Below are 26,140 nucleotides of genomic sequence, written 5' to 3'. Positions count from 1 at the left end.
ATGCACATGGGGGAGGAGTATGGCATTGCTTCTGATTTTGAGCAGTGATGATGTTGAAATTAGACAGTTCTGTTATATTAGCTCAGTGGGATTCATCGCTTGGGCTATGCTTGTAGTATGGGGCAGGGATGTTAGATAGTGGGGATCGGGCGGGGATTCGGTCAGTGATGTTTATGTTCTAAAGTTCAGGAGTGAGCTCAAGACCCTCCCCTTCACGGAATGGCTTCTCCCTAACTCCTGGGTCCATACAAGGTCCACTCCCCACCATACCGGAGACTAGGTGATCTGATCCCCACTGTTTCCTCCCTTGGTTACTTGTAGACCCATTGCTGACATTTGCCCTCCCTCCCCTGTTGTTAAATCCCCACTCCCTTGTTTATCTGCTCCCTAAACGTGTTCTTCCCCCTATGATTGTAAAGTTCTCAGTTGCTTCCCAATGCCAGGCCTATGCTCAATAAATACCCTAATAATAATAATAATAATAATAATAATAATAATAATAATAATAATAATAATAATAATACAATTCAGGCCGAACGTTGCAGGCTCTAATGTGACTCAGATGGTGTTTTCGGCACTAGCTTGTGTAGGGATAAGATGTTTGAGACGCCTTCACACTGCATATTGGAATCCTCCCAGTATATGCAGTGGCACACATTACAGAACTCTGAGATAGGGGATTTGATTTGTTGTGAGTGGATGTTATGACCGGTTTTGTAGCCTGGCACTGTTGGCCAAGCCTAACAATAATGGTAGGGATAGGAATATCAGGCTTCTGCAGGGTGCTGCATGACAGATTTCTTCCACTTCAAAGTGCAGTTGTGATGGCTGTTGTCACTGCCAAATGTGGTATTGTGTGCCTTAACGTATACAGTACATGGCATACATTGCACATGTGTATACACGTGCCTGCTTGTAGTGCATGTAGTGTGTCATATCCAACGTATGGATTCTGCTGGTGTCCTTTCTTACCCATTGCCCCATTCACGTTTTTCCTCTCCTCCTCATTCTCCTCCACCTTTCACAGACTGGGGAATCTTGATGGGTGAGAGCAGGTGGCAGAACACACTCCTTTGTGCTTTTTGTGCTTTCCTGTTGTTATGTGTAGTATGTTTGTTGGTTGAACTCCCAATGTAACTGGAGTTTACCCTCTGCCTAATTTGCTTACTATACCTAGGAGTCACTCCACCTTCCTCCCTCGCCCCATCCTCTCCTCAGCTCTCTAAATTGTGTTGCTAATGTCAAACTCTATCACCACACAACCTTAGAATGTTTACTAGAGACTTACCATCAGGTGAACCTCCTCCCTATGGGCCTACCCTTTTCCTTCACTCTCTTCTTGGTGGCATTTCCCACAACTTTCCTATGCCTAACAGTTGTTTCAAAATAGCATCATCTTTTCTTTGATCAGCCAGGTAGGCATCTACTTCCTTAGAACAGAGCTCCCTCATTGATCATTTGTGACTCACCCTCAGATGGCCCACCCTTATTTTTTGCATACCTTTTTCCTCCACTCTCTTGTTTTGGTCACTTTTGTGACAGCATTCTCTGCCTGCTTTTACTCACAAGCAGTATCATTGCCCCTTTGATCAACCACACATATAGTTACTTGCCTAGACCACAGCTTCTTCAATCTTCACTCTTCAATGATGCAGGTATTTTCCTCTATTGCACCTCTTCATGTCAATTGGATAGTCATGTGTCTGGGTTTGCTTTTCTCACTGGTACCAAGACGTAACCCAACCTTTACACTTTTGGAGTGAACCAAACTTGTGGGGCATAATGACCCTTCTCCCCTCCACTGCCCCCAATATGACCCACACATATTAACACTTAAAATCATACTTTTCATATGGATCCTTGCTATATCTACCATGCGGTACATGAGAATACACCAGCATCCCTTCTTTGCATTTGCCTTTTGTGCTGTTGACTACTTCTGCCCAACCCTGATCTTTTTGTTCTCGCACCTAACAGAGCCGAGCAGTGCTTCCTAAAGTACAGAACACAGCTCCACAATCTCTCTGCATCACCCTATGGGACAGACCATACATACAAAGCCACTGCACTTCTGCTTTTGTCGGATACGAAGTGATATTGTGAGGCTCATTACAGGGTGGCCAGTATCCTGCCGGTAATTCCGGCAGCATACTGACAACCATGCCTTACCATCTCCACTGCCCGAGATCCAGGTATTACCAGGATATTCCGTGTGGCGGAGTGACGGTAAGTCCCCATTCCCATGGAGTCGCAGATCACTCCATGGGATGGGATCTACTGGATCACTGGCACTGTTAGTAACAGTGCCAGTGATGCAGGCATTTGTCTGCTGGCAGGGGTCTGCAATCCCAGCAGGTGATGTCAGCTGTGAGATTTGTGGCCCCACCAGCAAACTTGAAGTGCGCCGGTCTGGTAAAAATGCCAAACCAGGAATTACTGGCATTTATCCGGGACCGGCACACTCATAATGATGCCCTGTATGTCGACGGACATGCACCACTGGCTTGCAGAATTACTTTTAGGAAGTAAGGCCTGCAGACTTCCAGGAGCTCACCGTACCTATAAAGATTATACATAATAGAAAAGTCCATGGAATATTTATTCTGTCTTTTTTTTGTGCTTTTATCAAATCAATGATTTTGCAAAGTTCTTTAGTTTCTTGTTTCGTTTTCTATTTCATTATTTCTTGTTGGTGTTTCTTGAGCCCTGAATTTTTCGGGTTTACTTTATTTCACGGATCCTGGTTCATCAAATCCTGGCCGCATTAGACGGTTATTTGCTTAGAACACTCATCGAGTGCAGCCCTTAAAATGTTTTCAGTTGCTAAGGACCAGGATGTCTTTGTGCTACTTAGAAGTCAATTCCACCATATTTATTCTGTCTGTGTCAACAATCACAATTATGTAAAATAACTTTTGCAGTGCTATTGGGACCAAAACCTTTCAGTCCGTGAAGGACTCACAGAACATGAAGACTGCAATTAAAGATGTATGATTATTCAATATTATGCTATTCTGGGAAACAAAGTACCCCTAACCCAGAGGTACGGCACCAAACTGTGCTCTTCCTAGGGTTTGCCTGACTGTAATTCTGCTCCCCACTCTGATTTGCTGCTGGGTTCTGCATCACTGGGATCTTACTTCCAGGTTTGGCCCCGCTGGAATGTGATTTCTAGGTTGTGCCCTACTGATATCTTACTCCTAATTTGTGTCTAGGATCTGAGATCTTACACCCAGGTTTTTCTCCACTGTATTTCTGCTCCTTGCCGTGATGTTACTCCTATTTTTTACCCATCATAATTGTACTCTTTGATTGTGCTACAATGTATGTCTGCTGAACATCACGGCTTCACTATCCAGTAATGGTAACTTGGGTAAGCCTCTTTGATCGTGACCCACTGTATGTCCACACTCCACTCTGATATTACTCCGATTGTGTTCTCCCTTGTGAAGAATCAGTTGCATGGGTGGCGTCTGAGGCAGAGAGATCAATATATTGGGTGGGACGGGAAAAACACTGTGCTGCACTGTTCTTTGCCTCCTGACTGTGATACTGGTCCTATCCGTTCGCCACTGTGTTTTGCTGCTGAGTTGTGCTATTTTTTTATTTTCTGCAAGACGTGTGTGTGTGTGTGTGTGTGTGTGAGAGAGAGAGAGAGAGAGAGAGAGAGAGAGAGAGAGAGAGAGAGAGAGAGATTCTGCTCTTAGGTTGTGCTGCTTTAAGAGCTAAAGGTAAGCCAAAGGTAGGTGGGAAACCTTTGGTGCCAAATAAATCTCTTTCAAATGACAATATGTACCAGATGTCGGGCTGCATAGCTTTGGATTCTCCCACTTACTAGTCTGTATTGTGCAGATTTGCTGAGTATTGAACACTAGTTATGCTGGCACTGTAAGTATACAATTTACAATCCAGTAAGACATCTTGAGGGGTAATGAGAGACGTTACCACTTTGCTCAGACCTTGTTCTTTCATAAACTATTCCACTATTCCCTCCCAGAGCCCACTCTCCTAGGTATGTGGCCATGTAGTTATGGCACTGTTAGGGATAGTCTACAAACCTGATTTATATTTCCCTGCATCGCTCCAGCACTAAAAAGTCTTAACTGGCTCCTGGTTGCTGCATGAATTAAATTCCAAGCTCTCTGCTTCATCCACAAGGCTGTCTGGTCCAGGGGACCACAATGGGCCTCATTATAAGTATGGCGTTAAGGCAAGGCTGGTAGCGCTACCGGCACCGTTGCTACTGTACCACCATAGTACGAGCTGTGCTCGTGGGTGCCTGTCAGCCCGCCAGGTTTGACCTGGCGGGCAGAGCGGCACTAGCGAGCACAGCTGGTCGGATGCACAGTCACCGTTGTAAACGGTGCCGGTGCATCCGACGTCCCCATTCCCATTTGAGCCCGATGGGTCTCAAATGGGAATGGGGTTGTACTGGGCCCGGCACCCACAAAAAGGCAATTACCGGGTCTGGCTGGGCTGGAATAGCCCAGTAATTGCCCATTTGCGGGTGCTGGACTCGGATGCGAGTTTGGAGGTAGCCTTTGCCGGTTTTACTGGCAAGGCTACCTCCAACCTCGTAATGAGGACCACTGTCTTCAACTCTATGGGCCTCATCATGAGTTGGGAGCTAACCCCAGTGGTATTACTGCTGGGGCTATTAGCCCTACCGCCTACCCCCCCCCAGCGCATGGCAAGTCCCCATTCCCCATTGGGCTCAATTCAGGAATTTCCCATTCCCCAATTGAGAATGTTCGGCGCTATTACCGCCTGCGGTAATAGCGTTGAAAATTAGCAAAAATGCTGCAGATTTGCCCCCAGTTCAGAGCTGGGGGTAAATACACCAAGCATGTGATTTGACGGGTCCTTAAATGCGGCGTAATAGCATTACCAGTGCATTTAAGGGTTACCGCCAAACTCATCATGAGGCAGTATATCATGAAATACTCTCCCTCTAGACCACTTTGCCTCCCTGGCACCAACTCCTTGTGTGTAAAGCATTTTGCTAAACAGGGGCCAGGGGGTCACTCTCTTTTCTCTGCGGGCTCTCTCCTTTGGAATAGCCTCCCCCTCTCCCTGCGCCTTGAGCAGGATCTTCTCAAATTCCAGAAGCTCCTTAAGACTTTCCTCTTTTCCTCCTCCTTCCCTCCTTTTCTCCTCTGCTAATCTCACAGGTGCTATATTGGTGTCCTTGGCCCTTGCGCATCATGCAGGTGCTTCCTGAATACCAGGGTTCTTTCTTCCGTGCGTAGAATTACTGCAAGGGCGTTCTATGATTGGGCAGCCTGAAAAGGGAAAGCTCTGCCCTTGCTTCTTGTTCTTTTAATATGAAGGACAGAGAGCAGTTGAGCAGTGCTAGGATACAGAGTTCTGCTGGGTTTATGTCGAGTCATTGATTGTTTTTGGTCTGGGCTGTATCTTCATAAAGGCATTCTTGAGTCAGTTTGAATGTCTTGAACCGTATCCTTTTTTCCACCATTAACAAGTGGAGTTCCTTGCAGAACCTGGTTATGTGCTCCCTTCTTGGAGTATTACACATACTCCTAACAGTGTCGTTCTGGATTACCTGAAGTTCTTGTAAGCTTTCCCTGCTTGCTCTGTTAAGTAGGGCATTGCAGTAGTTCAGTCCGGACATTATGAGGGCTCTAACCAAAGTTTTCCAGTTTTTGCGCAACAACAGTGGGTTAATCTGACACAACAATTTAAGATGGTAGAGGGAGTTTTTTACAACATTGTTTACATGTGCATCTGCATTTGGGACGTTTCCAAGAAGACATTGAGAGTCTTAACCTTGTCAGCAACTGGGATGAAGCATTCTCTTGAAGATGGAGCATCAGAATACGCCTCCCGTCCCGGAAGACCTTCAAACAGGAAGAAGCACCAAAGACAATATGGCCGCCAGTCGTACAAGCTCACACCAATCCACACTGCTCCCCCAATGGACACCTACCACGAGAGATACCCTCTCAACAGACCCTAAAAACAGAGGAGCCATGCAAACACTACCCACAGTTGACAAAGATGCACAAGAGGGAGCCGGAGACAACTACATGTATAGAATTGACTAAGGCACAGAGAAGCCATGCCTCAAGTCGTTAGAGACACCACCACGATATAAGTACGTCAGACATGAAGCACATGTGCCATCCGCACAGTCAGGGCACTCACACATCCAACTACATGAAGAACACATGCGTACAGTTCTATGAGTTAGAGGACAGTGACATATACATACTGTCTGCATGTTATTGTTTTTGCCACTAGCTTGCCACAGCAACACAGGAACGCAAGAAGCAAGACGGGCATATGTAAATGCTTGCAGATGCTTACATGCAAATAACCCTATGGAATTGCAGGAGCACTCGAGGGACCTAATCTATGGATACTATGAAAGGCACGTACAGTAGAAGCCAGACTTAGGAAATCGTAGCAGGCCATAGCCGTCTTAGGAAAACCAGAAGCCACGCAAAATTCTGGGCAAGCAGAACCACTGCAGTGATTACAAAGCCACTGCCAAGGTCATAATGTTGCAAGTGACATTCCTTACCCTGAACCGAATTAGCATGAGCTGCAAAGGAGCCCATTCCCCATAAAGTACAGAATAATTCAGACTTCCGAAGCTCACAAATGTGGTCTCCAAGCACGTGATCCAGCCGAGCTGATGAGGAGGTAAGATTTGGTGGCTGGGAAGAGCAAACCATCTCACGGACCAGATAATGGTCGCAACACATTTGTTACACTCAAAGCTACAGTTCTATGCTGGGAATGGAGCACACTCACGGCAAGGATGATCCACACAGTCATGACGTTGACACATACTTGCACCTCACATGCACCGTGAACAGGTGTCTTGCGGGCTAGGAACTGAGTTTGTCCCAGGCTTGGGGGCCCGCGATTCAACCAATCAAAATCCATGACCCTAGGGGTGGGTAGCTGGGATCTCCAACCAATCATGGGGTCTGCACACTGTAACAATTAGTAAGTAACAATTTTCCAAGCCTGACACCTGACGTGGCCTGGTCCAATGAACTAAACTCTATATGGGTTCCTATAGCGGAACAACCATTCAACAACCTATCTAGAGTGGAGTTAGGTTTTTGGAGAAGGGCCCGGAATGTGACGTAAGTTGTGACATCATTCTTTACCAAAACTGGCCTGGAATCGCTGCCGTGCATGTGATCCCTGTGGTTTGGTGGCTGTAATAAACCTCACTTATACCTTGCTACTTATCTAGACCTTATGTTCTTTTGGGATGGGAAGGAGTTAGGCCTTCCATGAGTTTGGCACCCGTGGACTCCTAGCAAGAGGCTCTCCCTGCCTGGAAGTTCACCCTAACAGGTTGGAGGCACTGCTGAGATTGTTTGTGAAGTCAGCCCAGCCAGAAGCTGCCTTCTTAGCCGTCAGACCTGGAATGCTGCAAGACCCTTGTGGGAATTGCGAGACAACGGGCCAGCACAACCGGAGATAGGTTGTCAGGAGCCACCTTCAAAAACTATTCAGCCTGCGGTCGGCGAGGTGTCCAAGCAGACCAGAAGTGCGAGACGAGCGGTTGACGGGGAGCCAGCGACCGAGCAGCATCAATGAACACAGAACATAAGTAGTGGTCCACACAAATAGTGATGAGGTGTCAGGGTGGGTGTAATGTGTGCGGGTGGAGGGAGGTGTTAACTGTGATATATTAGTGACTAGCATTTAGTGAATAACGGTAACACGTGTGTGGCAGCAGGGACCGGAGTGTAGGTAGAAGTCCCTGTACTATGTCTAGGGAACGTCCGGTCTTTGAGGTAATAGGTAAAAGGTTCTGGTGAACAACCAGGACTATCGGCTTGATAGGATTGGACTATTGAAGTATGTACATTAGGTATTTGTATGAGTTGGGCGTTTTGCCTTGAAGCACAGATGTCGGTATTCCCGTAAGGGTTAGCTGGAGCTATCCTAGATTGCTGAGGTGCACTATCTGTTTAGGTCTCCGGAAGGAAGGCATTTCACACATTTGGTGATGCAATGGGTGCAGTTAGTCAGTCACAAGAGATCAAATTATGCTCCACCCTGGAGAAGAGGGATGACAGCTGTAAGGTTTGGTGGGAAAATTGTGGGGTTGTGTGGGTTTGAAGAAATGGGTTGACGTCTGTGTATACACAAATAATTTTCCTATCTGTACAAACTTTTATCTTGGTGACGTCACCCATAGGTCAGTGCATAGGATGGTGTGTTGTCATGGTGAGGAGCTAGCATTGCAGAATTGGGATTGACAGAGAGGTGAACGAGTGTCGCTGCACGGAAGGCTCATGAGCAGGATTGAGGTGGTGTGCCGAGAAAGGCAGCGCTGGTGAAGGAGGGGCTGTATCCAGAGTACACTGTGTAAGGTGCAGGGCCACTGAGGCTCGTAGTGAGTGAAGGTGATCATTATTGAAATGTAAAATGTTTCCATTGACAGCAGATTATCAAAACCCTCGACTAGAGGTCAGATAAAACACCAAATCCATGATGTATCCTATCTACAGAGAGGCGGGTAACACCCATACAATATATGTGCAAGACACTGCCACTGTACAAAGACCAAATAGTAAAGTATAGCATACAGTGGTCCAAAGGTACAAAAGGCAAAATAGCAAGGCAATGGCCGCCTAACACAGTTTCTCCAAGGATGAGCTGCAATCACTACTGGCACACTTACAGACAACAAGCCAAATATATTTCGATATTTGAGCTGTGGCGTATGTTCCAGGAGAACAGGCCATGGATGATGATCCAGCAAGAGGTAAAGGAGGCAGGGTCAGATCCCTCTTCTCCACCTCCAGCACCATCTAATATAACATCCAATGATGCAGATGATGCAGAGGAGGAGCAGGGCATATACCCATTATGAGAACTAAAAGCAGCAGAGGGGTATTCAAACCCTATGTATAAACCACCCCCTACGCCAAAGACGAACAGCAGTGAGGTACAGGGCAGGCAGCCAGCAGCTCTGAACTCGATGAGGAGGGGCTGTGGTGTGCAAATACAGAGTTTGTGGGGTTAGGGGGGCGGAGGAATGGATAGCTGCAAACATACTTCTAAAATTAAAGGAGACGACAACAGAAGCAGCCGAAGGGGCGACAAAGGCAATAGAGAGCTTGGAATTGGGACATGGGAGCTGTGGAAGTGCAGTGCAGGTGGAGGAGGAGGAGCAACAACAAAGGGATGAGAGAGCAAGGCTCAAACATGATGACAGAGAGCGGAGGAAGGACATAGAAAAGGAAGTGGAACTGCAGGAACAGGAATGGAGGGTGCACTTGGCAGTGTCAGAGAGGGAACAAAGGGATATATTGGAATGGGACAAGAAGGAGATCAGACAAAAGGAAGAGTGTGAGAATAAGAGGGAAGAATGGGAAAAGAAGGGAGAAGAGCAGGAGGCAGAGGTGGCACTATGGAGAAAGAAAATATTAATGCAGGAAACACGTAAGTATGAAGTGAAAAGGCAATGATGTGCATCATCATGCAAAGGACAACTTGTGGTATTGCCAAATACAGGCAATAGGGGGGAAGAAATTGAGTGACCCTTGTTTTGTCTGCTCATTGAACCCCTATGCAGCGGCCACACCAAGGTTGTTTATACCTCAGGAGCTATTATTCCTAGGGTTAATAATTGTTGAGTGCCAGAAAGATTTCTGCTTATCCAAATTGGAATTAGTGTACTGCACTTAAAATTACAGAGATCTGACAACAAGTCCACAATAATCCTCTTCATATACAATTACAAAATTTTAGTTTGACGAGATTGATGATATGATATGATATGATATGATAGGTTGTTTATAATGTGCTTAATACCCAGAGGTTTCTAAGCGCAGACCCGGGAATCGAACCTGTGTAGCTGTGTGTCATCTTGCTTCCAAGGTGAGCATGTTGCCCGTGAGCTATCCTCCCGAGACGATGATGAGTAAGAGATGTTATAACAAATTAGCAATACAAATCAAATGTTTATTTTCCAAAGTAAATACACAGAGTGCCATGGCTGACACATGTTTCAACCTATATGGTGTTTGTCAAGGCAAACCATTGGCAGAGGTTTTCTCAATACAATGCAGTGTTAAATACAATAACCATCCAAACACAATACCAAAACAAAAACCAGATTAAATTCCATTCTCAAAAAATATATGTATCAAAACACATGGCATCAAAGAAATTAACACAATAGCATTGTAACATATCATAAGGAACGAATGAGCAGGGAGTGAAGGGAATTAAACAAACATCAAGAAACAATAAGAAAGAAAGAGAAAACAAAACAAAGAATATTGATTATTGAGAAAATGTTAGTACCTGTTGGTGAACTTAATGAATTAATGTAATTGCTTGAAATCTATTGTCACACAACTAATGTGAAATCACACTGTGCTCTAGTATACCCATTACCACAAATCAAGGTCTAGTTATAAGCCTGTTGTTGATACTTTGTTGGGCTACACTAGCTCCATTATTTAATGCTCATGAGAGCAGCCACACATCCACACTTCTGAGTGAATCATACCATAATGTGGATTTCTATTTCTATTTCTTCCACCTCCTATCCCAAGAATGCCAGTCTCCTTGGCATCTATTGAACTGTGGTTTAAAATCATGCACCAGAACCATTGCATGTCTTTTGTGTAAATATGCAAAAACAAAGAGGTGATGGCTGGAAGGTTTAGAATGGATCTTAACCATTGGCGGCGCTCTGGGCAACTCTCCAGACCACCGTTCTTTGCCTGCCAAGCCGTTACAGAAGGGGAAAGACCATATGCAAATCAGGCTTAGCCCCACCCCAAAAGGGGCAGTCCAGCCCGAACTGCTGGGTCACATCCCTTCTGCACAAGACCACAAGCATCCCCAAACATGTTTCGCCCTTGTTGGGGCTCATCAGTGAGGAGTAGCTTGGGTCTCTAGGCCCAGCAGGCACCGGACCCACGTCTGGGCATACCCTTCCCACTCAGGGTGACAAAGCAAAAACAAAGACATGATGGCTGGAAGGTTTAGAATGAATCTTACCCACTGGCGCTGCTCTGGGCAACCCTCCAGACCACCGTTCTTCGCCAGCCAAGCCATTACAGAAGGGGAAAGACCATATGCAAATCAGGCTTAGCCCCACCCCAAAAGGGGCAGTCTAGCCCGAGCTGCTAGGTCACATCCCTTCTGCATGAGACCACAAGCATCCCTAAACATGTTTCGCCCTTGTTGGGGCTCATCAGTGAGGAGTAGCTTGGGTCTCTAGGCCCAGCAGGCACGACACCCACGTCTGGGCATTCCCGTCCCACTCAGGGTGACAAAGCAAAAACAAAGATCTGATGGCTGGAAGGTTTAGAATGAATCTTAACCACTGGCGTTGCTCTGGGCAACCCTTCAGACCACCGTTCTTCGCCTGCCAAGCCATTACAGAAGGGGAAAGACCATATGCAAATCAGGCATATTTAAATATGGCGACCTGTGCTTGGAATAAATTAGCTCAATTGTGACCAGTTTCTTCAGCAATGAGTTTTCACTCACTATATGATACCATTACTCCTGCTCGTTGGAGTGGCCAATGTGCTTTCCTCAGAGTCTTCACAATCCTCTAAACTTAAATTGAATAGGTGATTGGTTTAAGTATTTAAATATCTAAACATCTTATTAATAAAGTGCTCCATAATGAGAATTGTCCATAACTCATCAATTGTCAAAAAGAATGTTTGAATATTGCCTGTAGATACACTAATCTGTGCTCAGTGTTCCTTTAGTCTCCTCAACCTGCAAATAATATGTTTTAGGAATATACAATCAGTACCCGCTTGTAAGATATTCCTAATTTAAGTCTATTCAAATGGATCTGGTCCTCATCCCCTAAACTGAAATTGAATAAGTGATTGGTTTATGTGAATACATTTCTAAATAACTTGCTAGAGAAGTGCACCATAATGAGAATTGTATATGACTCACCAATTGTCACAATAAATGTTCACATACTGTCTGTTGAGGCACTAATCAATGTGCAGCATTCTGTTAGTCCCATTAACCGGCAAATAATATATATTGTGATTATAAAATCAATGTACACTTTTGTGCTCTTCCTAATGTCAATCTTATTCAAATTAATTTTAGTGTTGTTCCACTGTGTCCCATCCTACCTATTGGTAATGGTTGCATTAATACATTTGGATGTCCTATAAAAAGCACCCTACTCGTGTCTGGCTCCTATGTGCTTTCACTCGCGGAGGGCATTTTTACTTGATTCTTATACTATGGGGTGACGTCACCCATACATAACGTGTGACATCACATGTGCATCATATAATAGGTAAATATTGGCAAACCTTCTGCTTTACATCATGTCTTGCCCCTCATGTAACTTCTAATATTCCGAATGTGCGCTTGGTTTTAGAGTACATTGCCTACTTCTTCCATTATATCCATAAAGGTTTTTGGCTGTACGTTAATAATAGCTGTTCTTTGAATAGCAACCAGTATATTAATTAAACATTTTTTTTCACATAAAACTAATGATGGGCTAATAGAATATTCACTTTCAATTATTGTCATACATTGTCATCACACTTAGATTCCACATCAATCCTATTGTTCATTATTAAATAATATTGGCTACTCTTAGTAAGGCATCTATTACATTCACTGTTGTGTTTAATGTGACCTTATAGATCAATCACTTCCAATTATATTATCTTTTGAATCTGAATAGTCTGCATTCCGAATCCGATCCAGCACTTGGCTCGTGTCAGAAAACCATTCAGTCTCAGCAAGTAAGTGTTACCTGTTGGTTATTTCAACTGAGAGATGCTCATATCCCTCAAATATCTCATGTCTAATGCTTCAAATTAATTGTATTAAAGGTCTATTTTTTTGAGTTAATTGTTCTTTGACACAAAGGGCAGATTTGTTTTGCCCATATTGTTCATGGATTAGTCTAGTTCTTAAGATGGATTTTGAATCTTTAGTAAGAAGACCAGTTCTAATGCTTTTTAAAATGTTAGCATAGGTGGAATCTGCACACTAACACGTTTTTAATTAGTTCTCTGTAGTGAAAATGTTGCCAGAGATTTACATTTCCAATGCTGCCAAGTGTGTGACAACATTGTTTGTGTCCTACTGTTTTAAAAATAGGTCCACCTTTTATCAGTGTTAACCGTAGGAGATCTCTGAAAACAATGACATGTAATCATTGATGTACTTGAATGCTTCCTCCCTTTTAACGTTGTATGTGTTGGTAGGAGATTTCCGTTTTACACTTTGAGCCTCATCACGAGTTTGATGGTAACCCTTAAATGCAGCGGTAACGCTATTACCACTGCATTTAAGGATCCACCAAATCACAGGCTTGGCAGATTTACCCCCAGCTCTGAGCTGGTGGCAAATCTGCCGCGATTATGGTGATTTTCAGTGCCATTACCACCGATGTTAATAGCGCCGGTGGTATGATATGATATGATATGGCATTTGTAACGCGCCTATACAAGTGTTTGGTAATAGCACCAAACTTTCCCCATTGGGTCCAATGGGGAATGGGAAATTCCTGAATGGGCTAAATGGGGAATGGAGACTTACTGTTCCACCAAACCCGTGATCCGGCGCTAATAGCGCTGGGGAGTTTGGCGGTAAGGCTAATAGCCCCAGCGGTAATACCAACAGGGTTAGCGCCAAGCTCGTGATGAGGCCCTGTGTCTAACAGAAGACATTATGCTATTTACTTGTCCTGTTTTGCAAACTGGTCTAAGAAAACAAAAGCAACATTTGGTATAGTATTTACCTTTATTTTTGTATCGACATCGGCAGTATTTGCCACACTTATGTTTTTGGAAGAGTAAGCTTTGTGTATGTAGGTCAGTATCTGTGGTTTCTGAAGGGATGTCACAGTATTTTTGAAAAAATTGTAAACCAGTGCCATCACTGTAATGGCTAAATTTGGGAGCATTTTGATCCGCAAAAGCATGAGGATGTGTGGTGCTCATCTGGATTGATATTCTTTTCTCCAAAAGAAGTGTTGCACTTCTCTGAGCGGAGGGTTAGTTTTATTGCAGATGAAGTGCAGCATGGTAATGACGTGATGGTAAAAGTATTTTGATACATTGACAGGGTCAAGAGAACAGAGTTCTCCTGGTATTTTTTTATCTATTGCTTCTTTATTTTGGTTTGCAGTGTGTAAGAAGTTGTGCAAGTCATGCCATGCATATTCCTCACAACTTAAAGTAACAAACCATGTGTGTGTGCCTAGGTTCCTAAGCGTACAGCGTACATCAGCGTGGCATCAGAAGCAGTATTGTTTTGTACCATTCATGTTTGCCAAGAGAGTTGTGATACTTGACTGCAAAACTTCATCTTTATCTTTCAGCTTTTGAATCTGTTGGGTAGAACATATGTTTGAAAAATTAGAGCCAGTTTTGAATGTGTCTGCAACTCCATAACATAGAGTTGCTAGTTCTCTGTCAGACAGAAGGTGGAAAATGTATTCAACGTTTTGTCTGAATCTGGGGTCTTCTGAATACATTCGTAAAGAGAGAAATTCTGATGCACTAATTTGTGTCGATCTTTCATCATATCTTCCTTCTGAACCTGTAGGAAAGAGTATAGGAATATGCTTCTACTCTTTTCTCCCATGTGCTCTTTGGAGAGCCTTTGGCTTGACGCATTTGATGTTTCCAACGCATCTTCTATGGTGTCTTTGGAGTGCAGTGGGTGACTTGTATACTGGTCTAAAATATCGGCTGCAGTAACAGGATCTACACATTCAAATTGGCCAGTTTGTGGTGAATCTTTAATTATTTGGGTCGTTAAGTTTTCCTCTATGTCTATATCTTTGTACTATTCATTGTTTTTTAAGGAATTGTAGGGCTTGTATAACTTTTTTTAAGTTGACTAGTTGTTGCAAAATGGTTTTGTCTTTTGTTGGTACACATTAACTAGTAAAATCAATGATTGATCTATTGGCCGTTGTACTCCTAGAGCATATACTACTTTGACACAAATGCCTTTTAGTAACTCAGATGGAGCAATTTGGCAGTTTTCGGTTGAAGGCATGTTATAGCTTGAAATGGATGCATTGTCTGGATTGTAAGGCTCTCATACAAGTTAAGTTGTTGGAGAGATTTTGGAAGTGGGAAGACTTCTAAGTTATTAGTAATAGCATGCAATGGCATTTGGTTATTGTCCAGCTTTGTATTGCAGTATGTGCAAACTATTGAGGGGTCAGTTATTTTATATTTGTATTCTGCTGTTGGATAAAAAGATACTTGGAACCAATGGGATACCTTATTGTCTTCCTTTTTGTAGGCTATATCTACTATTTTGGTGCTCTTTTCATAAAAAAGTTCTGTAACAACAGACACATTCTTTGTCTGGTATTTCAGCAGATGTGTTTTGAAACGTAGCTATTTCTTTTTTGTATGTGTAAGATGGGTGTTATGTGTGAGGATTTTGTAAGCGGATTCAATTCAACACTACAGCTATGTCAATGCCTAGTCTGGGATGCTGAGGGAAACCCTTATTGATATATTTTTATGTCCAGTTCGTTTACTCTGGATGACAACCCTTATATAACACCCCTCTCTTAGAATCCCCCTGACCCCACTGAGCCAAGAAGTAGGTTTGTTTTGCAAATTAAAAGGTTTATTTGAAAATTAAACAATATATATATATATATATATATCACACTTTTATAATAAATTAATGTTTGATAGCTTGTGAAGATGATAGTGATCAACAATGGATAATGTAAAAGTAGCACAGTACTTGGTTACTTATAAATAGGAACAGACGAATAAGGTGGCAGAGAATGCTTTATATGGTTCAAGGAAAGGCAAGGTGAGACAGAATGCAGCACAGAAATAACCTTGATATGATTTCAACCAAAAGATAATATGATCACTTTTTCTTGAACAATTCACTCCCCCCCCATGCAATGTAAGGAGATGAAAAGGAGATCATACAGTTCTCAGGAATGCAAACAATATAATTCAGTTCCCCCCTAGCAAGCTTAGAGGAAACTGGTAGGAGTTTTAAACACAGGAAAAATCATTTTAAATGTGGTGGCAATGAAGTGAAAAATATACTCAAATTGCTTTTAATTCCCTATAGGAGGTTCAGGATGAGTGAGAGATACTTAAATTAATTCAGGATCACTTTAGCAATGCTCTATGAATGATTGTCAGGTTGCACACGAATTTCAGCAAGGAAAGCAAGGACAAATATTTTTACACGTGGCTGAAATTAAGCAAAATGTCAAATCGCGGTAAATGTAGTCGTGTGCGTCGAGCGCAATTACGGAGGCATTATAAGGAGTAGGAAGTTGGTTCTAGGTTTGTTGGAAATCTCCTTCCTATCACAAACGGTTCCGGAGATACGGACGATTTTGTGAAGGTAGTTTTTTGGGTTTGAAATTTTAAAGCTCAGAATGACAGATGACAGTTTTCAGTTTTAAAGATGACAGACACGATTCAAGGAGGCAGTTCTAATAGGCTAAAATAGTTTGGATTAGATTATTTTAAACTAAGAGATTGGGTTTTTCACAGTACTGACTGGGTACTCACACTATAAACTTAGACAGGAATGCGGCTTCATCACTGATCGGGTCAGGATTGGCTGGACTTCTGCTAGCGGTTCTTCACAGTGGTCTGGTCTCTGGTTCTGCTCTCAGCACTGCACAGTTCTGGTCTCTCTGGATCTCTGGTCTCTCTGGATCTCTGGTCTCTGAAGATTGATGATTTGAAGTCTGGAGTCTCCCAGCAAAGCGTCCCGCAAGAAAGTGGAAAGTGAATGTCTCTAACTGGGTTTCAATGCTCCTTTTATGTGTTTTGAAAATGGGTGTGGGCCTGGGCCTAGCTAAGCCTGCCCCTCTCACTTATCATTGGCCAAGCTTTCCTCTCTCCCATGATTGGGGGAAAGAAATGGAGTGTCAGAGTGATGCTGTAGGTTTTATGGTCAGAGGAACCTCCCCTTGTCAAATTGCACACAAACCTATTTCTGATCCAAATACATATTTCCCAGATACACAATTTGTTGAAATTACATGTACATATTACAGATTCCTTATGGTCCATGCTTGTCCGACTCTGATCTTCCTGGGGGGCTTGCATTAAAAATTGACAACTTAATTTAGTTTTTAATTGGTTTACCAATGTTAAATCTGTATCAAAAATTACACCAATGTACACATTCCAGTAATTTACTAGGTATCTAGCATAAACTCGGTGTCTGTAATATCAATAAATAGCGGGGTTTCGCCTCAGAACATGGTACAAAGTTGAATCAAGTCTTGAATTGTGTGTTTTTTGGATTAAGGTTCTCCAAATTGCACATTTTTGTGAGCTTAATACAATATTTTAGAAGCATTTAACTTAAACATATATTTGCTGCAATAGGAATCCACACTCAAGTCTGGCCCGCCCCTTGAAGCTGGGTGGGTCAGCTCACATGTCCCTGCTCCCAGGCAGAGCTCTGTTTACAGTCCACATCCAAAATTAACATACTCCATTCAAGGGAAAGAGTCTATTGTGTGGTGTCCGGCAGGCTGAAGGAAAAACCCCTCCTTCCCAATCACCAGGGTCATCTGATATCCTGGGCTCTTTTGTGGGTCTCTGGGGTGAGAAGGTTTCCCAGCCTCTTGGCCTGTTAATTGAATCAGATTGTCTCTGGGAACAGCAGGTGGTTAAGAATTTTAATTAACCAACAGACTTTGAAGTCCCAGTTAGGCTGGATCCTCTTGCACTCCTGAGATACAGTCCTACTGTCAGAGTTTAGACCTGTTGGGTGTCCTGACCCACGTTTGAGCTATCATGCTGCAACATTTGGTGCTGTGGGCTCAGAAAATCCAAGATGGCCAAAAAAACCCCATGTGTGCCAGAATCCAGTAGAACCATGCAATTTGTTCGCACACCAAAATGGTTGCCTAACTTGCCACCCATTTTTGCCGATGTTATGGGCACAGAAGGGCACTGCCTAAAACCACCATTGGGCTACACACAGTAGCCTGAAACCATTGCAAAAGGGGCAATGCTGATTGCCAAAAGCAACCCACAACTATTGGGAATTCATTCCTTCAATGGGCGCAAAATTATTTTACTGCAGAACCACACCAGTGCCATGTGCTGAACCTGGATAATATACTTCCATGTAAAATCTCTTGTTTGGAATGCATTCATTCAAGACTGATCCAAAAAATGGACGCAGTACCGATAAATACCTCAAGGCGGCGCTAGCGGTCTAAATTCTGACAGGGAAACTGCATGTCAGGAGTTGCAGGAGAGGCCTTTACATCAAAGGCTGGGAGTTAATTAAAATCTTAACCACATGATGTTCCCTGAAGACAATCTGATTTGATTAACAGGCCAAAAGGCTGGGAAACCTCTCACCTCCAGAGATTCACACCAGGAGTTAGAATCTCACATGACCTCTTGATTAATAGAAGGCAGACTGGCTGGCAGCCTGCTGGAGACCACACAATAGGCTCTTGCACTTGAATAGAATATGCTGATGTTGAATGTTGACTGTACACAAAGAGCTCCCAGCAGAAGACACATGTGATCACTGACCCACCCAAGTCTTGGAGGCGGACTCCAACACTCTGAGAACGAATTGAAAGCAAAATATATATTTTACAGAAACACTGATAACTCTTGGTAACCGGATGACAGAAATGTGAAATGTGGGGAACCTTAAAATGGCAACTTCGCCTACAATTCAAGCCCAAACTCCAATTTGTGTGATGTTCTGGGGCAAAACCCCGCTATTTATTGACACCACAGACACTGCAATTAAGCTAGACAAATGGAAAGTTACTGAGATATGTGTAGTAGGAGGGTGTACATTTGTATAAATTTTAATGAAAAACCAATATTGCAAAACCAGTTAAAAAGCGCAAAATGTTGCCATTTCTGAATGCAAGCCCCCAGGAAGAGCAGAGTTTGAACAGAGTATACCTCATGTGATATGTAATGGGTGCATGTAATTTTAAACAACTGCGTATCTGTGCAATATGTATTTGGGTCAAATATAGATTTGTGTGGAAACTGACCAGGGGAGGATCCTCTGACCCATAAAACCTACAGCATCACTCTGACTCACATTTCCTTCCCCCAATCATGGGAGAGGGGAGAATTGGGCCAATGACAAGTAGAGAGGGGCAGGCTTAGCTAGGCCCAGGCACACACCCATTTTCAAAACACATAAAAAGAGACTGCTGGGACAGGTAGAGACATTCAATTCCATTTGCTGCGGAGCGTTTTGCCGGACCACACAACATCCAGAAGATACCAGTTCCAGACTGACTCCAGCTACATATTCCAGAACCTAGAACTTATACTTTCGAACCTAAATCAGAGGCCTAAAACCACAAGCTGAGTTCTCTGCCGCAGGCCTCAAATCATTGCAAGCTACTCACAGCCGGGCGAGCTGCTTGAATCCCTTGCCAAGAACTTTTGCCAGGACCAGTGCAGAGATCCAGGAGCCGTGCAGAGACTGCTGTATCTGGATAGACCAAACCAGAGATCCAGAGTGACCCAGACCGCTGTGAGCAGAACCAGAGAGCTGACCCAGATCACTGTGAAGTGCCGAGACCAGAACCAGAGTCCAGTCCAAAACCTGACCAGATCCGTGGTGAGGTCTATTTCAAAAATATATTGTGAGTACCTAGCAGAACTGTGCAGAACCAATCTCTTAATTAAAATAATCTAATCCAAACTATTTTGATCTAACCAGAACTGCCTCCTAGAAGTTGTCACTTGTCATTTTGTAAATCTGCACCACTGTCATTTGTCAATTCTGCAGCTGCAAAGCTGTCACCTGTCATTTTGAGTTTACTTAAAATCCGAAAAACTACCTTTATTTAATCGTCCGTATCTCTGGAACCGTTTGGGCTACGAACTTGGTTTAACTTTCCTCTTTTACTCCTTATACTTTTTCCGCAATCACAATTCATGCACTCGCAAATTTTACCGCGATTTGCGATTTGGTTAAAAATCCAGCCACGTGTAACCATCAGCAGTCATTTCTTTCCTTGCTAAAAATTTGTTGGCCTCTTAATCACCATCTCTGAATCATTGCTAAAGTGAGCCTGAACTCATCCCAAGTATCTCTCACTCACCCTGAACCTCCTAAAGGGAATTAAAAGCATTTTCAGCATATTTTTCATCCATTGCCATCACATTTAGAAAGCATTTTGGGCCTGTGTTTTAAAACTCATACCGGTTTTCTCTAAGTTGCTGGGGGGGGAATTGAACTGAATTATATTTGATTGCATTTCTGAGAACTGTGTGCTCCTCTTTCCAACTCCTTCAATTTCTTACATTGCATAGGGGAGGGGGTGAATTGCCAGAGAAAAAGTGATTATATTATCTTTTGCTAACATCATATCAAGTATTTCTGTACTGCATTTTATTCCTCATTGCTTTTCCATTGAAATCATAAAAGTAGTTTTGGTACTTTATCCATCCTATACTAACTCCTCATTGATTGTAAAGAAGTGTGCTAGTGCCAGATTACCCATTGTTGATCAACATCATATGTCTAAGTGTACTATCAGATATTAATTTATTATAAAGTGTGATATATACATATTGTTTAAATTCTCAAATAAACCTTTTAAACTTGCAAAACAGGACTATTCTTGGCTCAGTGGGGTCAGGAGGATTCTAAGAGAGGGGTGTTATATAGGGGTAGTCATCCAGAACTCATGAACTGGACATAAAGATATATCAATAAGGGTTTCCATTCAGTATCCCAGACTAGGCATTGACTTAGCTGTAGTGTTGAATTGAATCCTCTTACAGACCGATAGCGCCGGTTTGTGGACAAAGCTGGGACTGCGCCCATTTTTGGGATCTGTCTTGAATTAATGCATTTCAATATAGTGGTATTTTGCTTGATAGTATAGGATCCTTGCTTAACATTGTTTTGATGGCATCCTTACAGTAGAGTGGTGATGTGGAACCCTCCACAAGAAGGTTGTATCTTTAGAGTGGTCTTGTGCCCATGATTTTACCAACTTTTTGACATCAATAAAAACGGATTTTGAACAGAACCATCTTCCTTTGCACTAGTGGGTGGCAGATTAGGTGACCATTTTGGTGTGCGCAAACTGCGCGGTTCTCCTGGATTCTGGCGTGAACGTGGGCGGCGACAGCTCATCCCCACATCTACCTAGTCTATTGATTTAGTTTGTTCTGGGATAGAATAATGGGTGGCGACAGCTCATCCCCACATCTACCCAGTCTATTGACTCAACATGGGTCAAAACCCATGACAATTTCATTAATGTTTTCAAAAGTTGCTGAATTTTGTAAATTAACCTTCAGTTCCAAAATATTTACTTTGCATCTGTTCTATTTTTCTAAGGGGTTCTTTGGCAGTGCCATGTAGGAGAATGCTATTTAAATGTTGAAGTTCTAGAGCAGGACGTTTTGCATAGTATTTGCATATAGTCTATGTGCAACATTCTGTATAGTGGAATGGTGTGTTGCTAACATTTTGATGCATAGAAAAGTGCTTTTGCAAGCAGTTCCTCAAACACACGCTAATGAATGTCCTTGCAGTCCTGTTTGGAGGCGCACTGGGCAGGAGTCCTTGGATTGTTGTTTTTATTCTACTTTTGTGCTTTAGTTTCACATAGTTATTTAGGAATTGACGAACAGATTTGAAGAATTATTGTTGTACATTACACATTCAGCTGCATGTCCATTTGTATACTGGATGGTTTGTTTGGGCAAAAGGAATATTGGGCTAAAAGATTGTTGGGCAAACTTTATCTATAATGGTTTCTTTTGTCATAGTGCTGTCTCCTACCATTTCATAGCCTCTGCCATTATTGTCTATTGCAATTATGTTTCTTGTTTCTTGTTTATAAGCATCTTCGTTGAAATATGGTTCTGTGCTGCTTGTGTGAATCCATTCACAGTAAAAGAAATTTGAAAAGCTATATTTGTTGACATTAAACATGTTCAAAAGTACTTTTGTAATGTATTGATTAGTTTGGGTAGTGGTTTCATTCTGTTTAATATTAATATAAACAACTTTCTCTTTAGTAGGTAATGTGCCGTGAATTAGAGCTTTGAGGATTCACTTTCTACTGTTTTAAGGATAGATTGTGACTTTTAGCTGTCTTTATAAGATTGCTAAGAACTCTAAAGTGGAAAAAATGTTGCAACATACTTTTATGGGATTGCTTTTCTGTGCCTATGATTATATTGGTAGATATAGTGTTAGGTTAATTACTCAGTTTGCTTTTGTTTGTACATGTTTTTTAACTTTTAGATTTTACAAGAGGGGTGTTAGTTGTTTTAGTGGTGGCTTGTTTACTTTTGTTGATTGAGGTTACTAACTCTTTTGTTTTTAATGTTTTCTATACATAGTTTTAGAGGAGGATGATTAAATGGCTTGTTTTTTGTTATCTGTTCTATTTATTCCATGTTTGCTTCTACAGAGTTACTTTTTGGTAGGCATTGTTTTTTGCCTGTTGCTGGAAAAAGAGTTTGTGTTTGAAAATGGTGGAATGTTTATGCATGTATTATGCATGTTATATATAGTGTTTGTGGGGAACCTAGTTTTCGGGGCACTTAAGGCTTTCTCCAATTACAGACTCAATATTTTGATGAGAGAGAGTCAATGTGGGAGAAAAGAGTGTTGGCTGCTGCACAGTTAGAAAAGATGGGCTACCCCAACCCATCTCTGTGAGAAAAAAAAATAGTCCAGTTATTCATCTCCTCCGCACTATCCACTCCTCTTGAAAATGGTAAAAGAAATTAATCTAGTACTGTAAATTCAATTGCCTGAGAGCTGTTAATGTTTAATTGGCAATGATGCATGTTTCAATACATTTGTCTCTCCACAAATATTACAAAATCAGAAAATACACAACATTGATGTCAATTCATGTCTGAAAGTACATTTTACTGGATTGCGGAAACAGTAAATGCACAACATTGATGTCAATTCATGTCCCACTATTCATTTCTTCATGTAAATTGCCAGTGTTATGGTTTGCTTGATATGTAATTTAACGATGATCAGATTGTCTGATGTCTAAATTTCCAAAGGCACAAATTGCTGATGTCTAGATTCCCAAAACACAAATTGCCAACACGTGTTTCGACCCTCTGGGTCCTCAACAGGGCACACTTGAACTATTACAACACTTGGGTCTGATTAATATACTGTCCATGTGGTCCTTAAGACAAATGTATCAAGTTGTCATCAATCATGATGTGACCATGAAATCACTGTTAGGGAAAAGGGGGTGTTAAAAACAGAGGGAAAATAACTGTTAGAGTGTTTCAAAAACTCTGTTTGAATTTAATTTATACGAACTTGGATCATAACATTGTCTGATAAGTTATTTCACTACCCAGAAACTGTGTTCTCTATACCCCATGCTATGTTTGGACAGGTTCCTAAATTGTCATAATTTCACTGAGAAAATAACATTTGGTGGACGTACAAGAGTGTCTGTGTGCACTTCATGATTTCTAAACTAGCCTGTGTTGAATACTGCTATGTTATGAAAATATGAATGATGCGTATTCAATGGGCTAAGTATATTACCTGTCTCACTAATGTTCGTTGTTCACTATTATGGACTGGTCAACTCCTTCGATTTGTGGCAATCTTGTAGCTTTTTGTTAACTTTCTTTCTCTGGGCATTTCACTGTCATATAGATTTGATGGCACTAATAATTGTCCTGAATTGCAACTCTTTCAACAACCTTGGTTGCTGTTAATAACTTATAGGCGTCTTACCTATTTTAAAGCGATTCCATGGTCCCTGTGTTTGCAAGGTAATCTTCACTAGCTGTTAGCCCTTGAACCACGCATTTGAAGCATTGCTGTCAAGTTCTGAACCCTTTGTAGTGTTACTTATAACTTTCCTCCTATTCACTGCTGCAACAAGGTAGAAAGGCATTTTAGTTACCATGGAGTGTTAAAGTGGAATTTAACGCTGCTTGGTATTCATTAAAAGATTCTATTTGTCCTTCGAACTGCGCTTACCTGATTCTGTAAATGATTTGAAAGCCAATAGTTTCCTCTGCGTAAATGCAAGATCCCTCCTCCTGCTCTGGCAAAGGCCGGTCTGTTGTTCATGCACTCTAATTAAACGTTTTGGAGTGTGTCATGTGACCATTCACATGACAGTGTCCCCCATTTTTTTTAATTGACAGCTTCTTTTCCATAACTTCTTGTATTTAAATACATGTGTAAATATATATAAGAAACTCCTTTACTTTGACACAGTATTATGTCTGAATAATTAGTTCACATTTCCTTTGTAAATGGAAAACGTAGCTACATCTCTTATTGTTCATACTGGTGATGTGCTCAATACTGATATGATGTTTTGTTTAACTTCATTACAAACATCTGTTCTCTCACTTTCTTTACTTTGAGTGACTATTGCATTATTTTACTTACTGCTTATTGACAAATCGGTTATTTACGCATGCTAGCATATTACTCTTGTAGGATATTGTTACATATATTTGGTGTATCGCATTGGGTACCAACTTGCCACTTCAGCATCTCAGATGCCACAATCTTCTTGTCTTGTAATATACTTGTGCAGGTGGAAAAACCTTCTTGTTTCACTCCAAAAACAAACCTGTGATCATTGCATTTGTCAATTTTCAAATCGAATTGGTACATTCCAGCAAAAAAATGGGCTTGCTTTTCAAAAGTGACATGAGCCCTGTTAAAGAAAGACATTTAGCTCATGTTCCTGGTTAAGTCCAAGTTTTAGACATCTGATTTTACAGATAGTCTGGGCTTCCAACTGCCGTAGATATAATTTTCATCAAAAATGTGAACTAATTGGTGACAGATTCAAGGAAAGAGGGTAACCCGTCAAAATTATTGACCAAGCAAAACATACAACCAACAACTTAGACCGTGAACAACAAACTATTGAACAAAGAAATTGACACAAAAACCTGTAACCTGAGCTTTCATTTAGCATAGTTTTTTTTCAGTAAAGGGGATAGGTTTGTAGTACAGCAACTTAACCATAACGTCTCTATAACAATGATTTTTGTTAGTGAATTTCATAGGTTTTAGAAGGGCACTGTAACCGGAACATTGCTTTAGCATAGTGTTTTCTGTAAAGATGATAGCTGTTTGGTACTGCTACAGAAAAATAACGTCCTGTTAACAATGGTGAACATGTGGAAAGGCCAAAATCTCTGGTGTAATGTATCCGTTTGTGCTACCCCTACCTTTTCCTAATAGTGTTGGTGTATCTTAGCAATTACAGATGTATATGATAAGTGTTGGTGAGTGTTTGAGTGCTTTCCCTCTTGTGTTAACATTGCATGGTGAGTCTGTGATGCACAGTACTGGCCGAGATTACGGCAGGTGAGCAATATGGATGTTTCCTAGGGAGACTGCACCTGGCTGGCGTATCTGCAATCAAACTGCAAGTATATGTAGGACTCCATTAGTAATCTCCTTGCATGTCTGCATCTTCTAATGCACTTTTAAATAGTTGTGGGAGTGCAAGTGTATCTGTTGCACAGCTATACCCATGCGTAGGGCATCCCTGTGTGCTGGTAATACCGCCCCTGTCACCAGCCCTACGGATTCATATGGTAGTCTACCACATTTCAAGTACTCCTGCCGACTATGTGGGTGGCTCTGCGAACCTACCAATGTATGGCTGCAGCACACCTGGCTGTATGTGGCTCACTGGTAAACAAGCAACAGTAACCTGAACCTGCAGTGTAATGTGGGCATGTTAAATGTCGCATTAATTTGATTGATGTGCTGCTTGCCTTTCCATGACCTTTGAAACAGACACACTGGCCCTCATTACGACCCTGGCGGAATTCGGAAAACGATGGCGGAAATGCAATACCGCCATCGAATAGCGCTCGGTGCGACTATGACCCGTCACCGCAAAGTACGAAGCCATTAGCGACACCGTAGTGAACGCCAACGCTAACTGCACCAAGCACGCGCGCGCGCGCCATGCCAAACCGTAAACACCACCATGGCGCAAGGGTACGCTAATTCCGACCCTAGCGGACATGTACCTAACGCCATCAAGCATGGCGGAATGTACCATTCCGCCATGGTGAGAAGTACGGCATCGCGAATCAACCGTAAACGGCCCCACTGAGTGCCTGTACACCGCTCCCTGCCCACAAAGTACAACTCCCCG

Source organism: Ambystoma mexicanum, chromosome 14 (assembly GCF_040938575.1).
Source record: "Ambystoma mexicanum isolate Mex_15411 chromosome 14, UKY_AmexF1_1, whole genome shotgun sequence".
In the NCBI taxonomy this organism is placed as follows: Eukaryota; Metazoa; Chordata; class Amphibia; order Caudata; family Ambystomatidae; genus Ambystoma; species Ambystoma mexicanum.
This window is presented reverse-complemented; position numbering follows the sequence as displayed.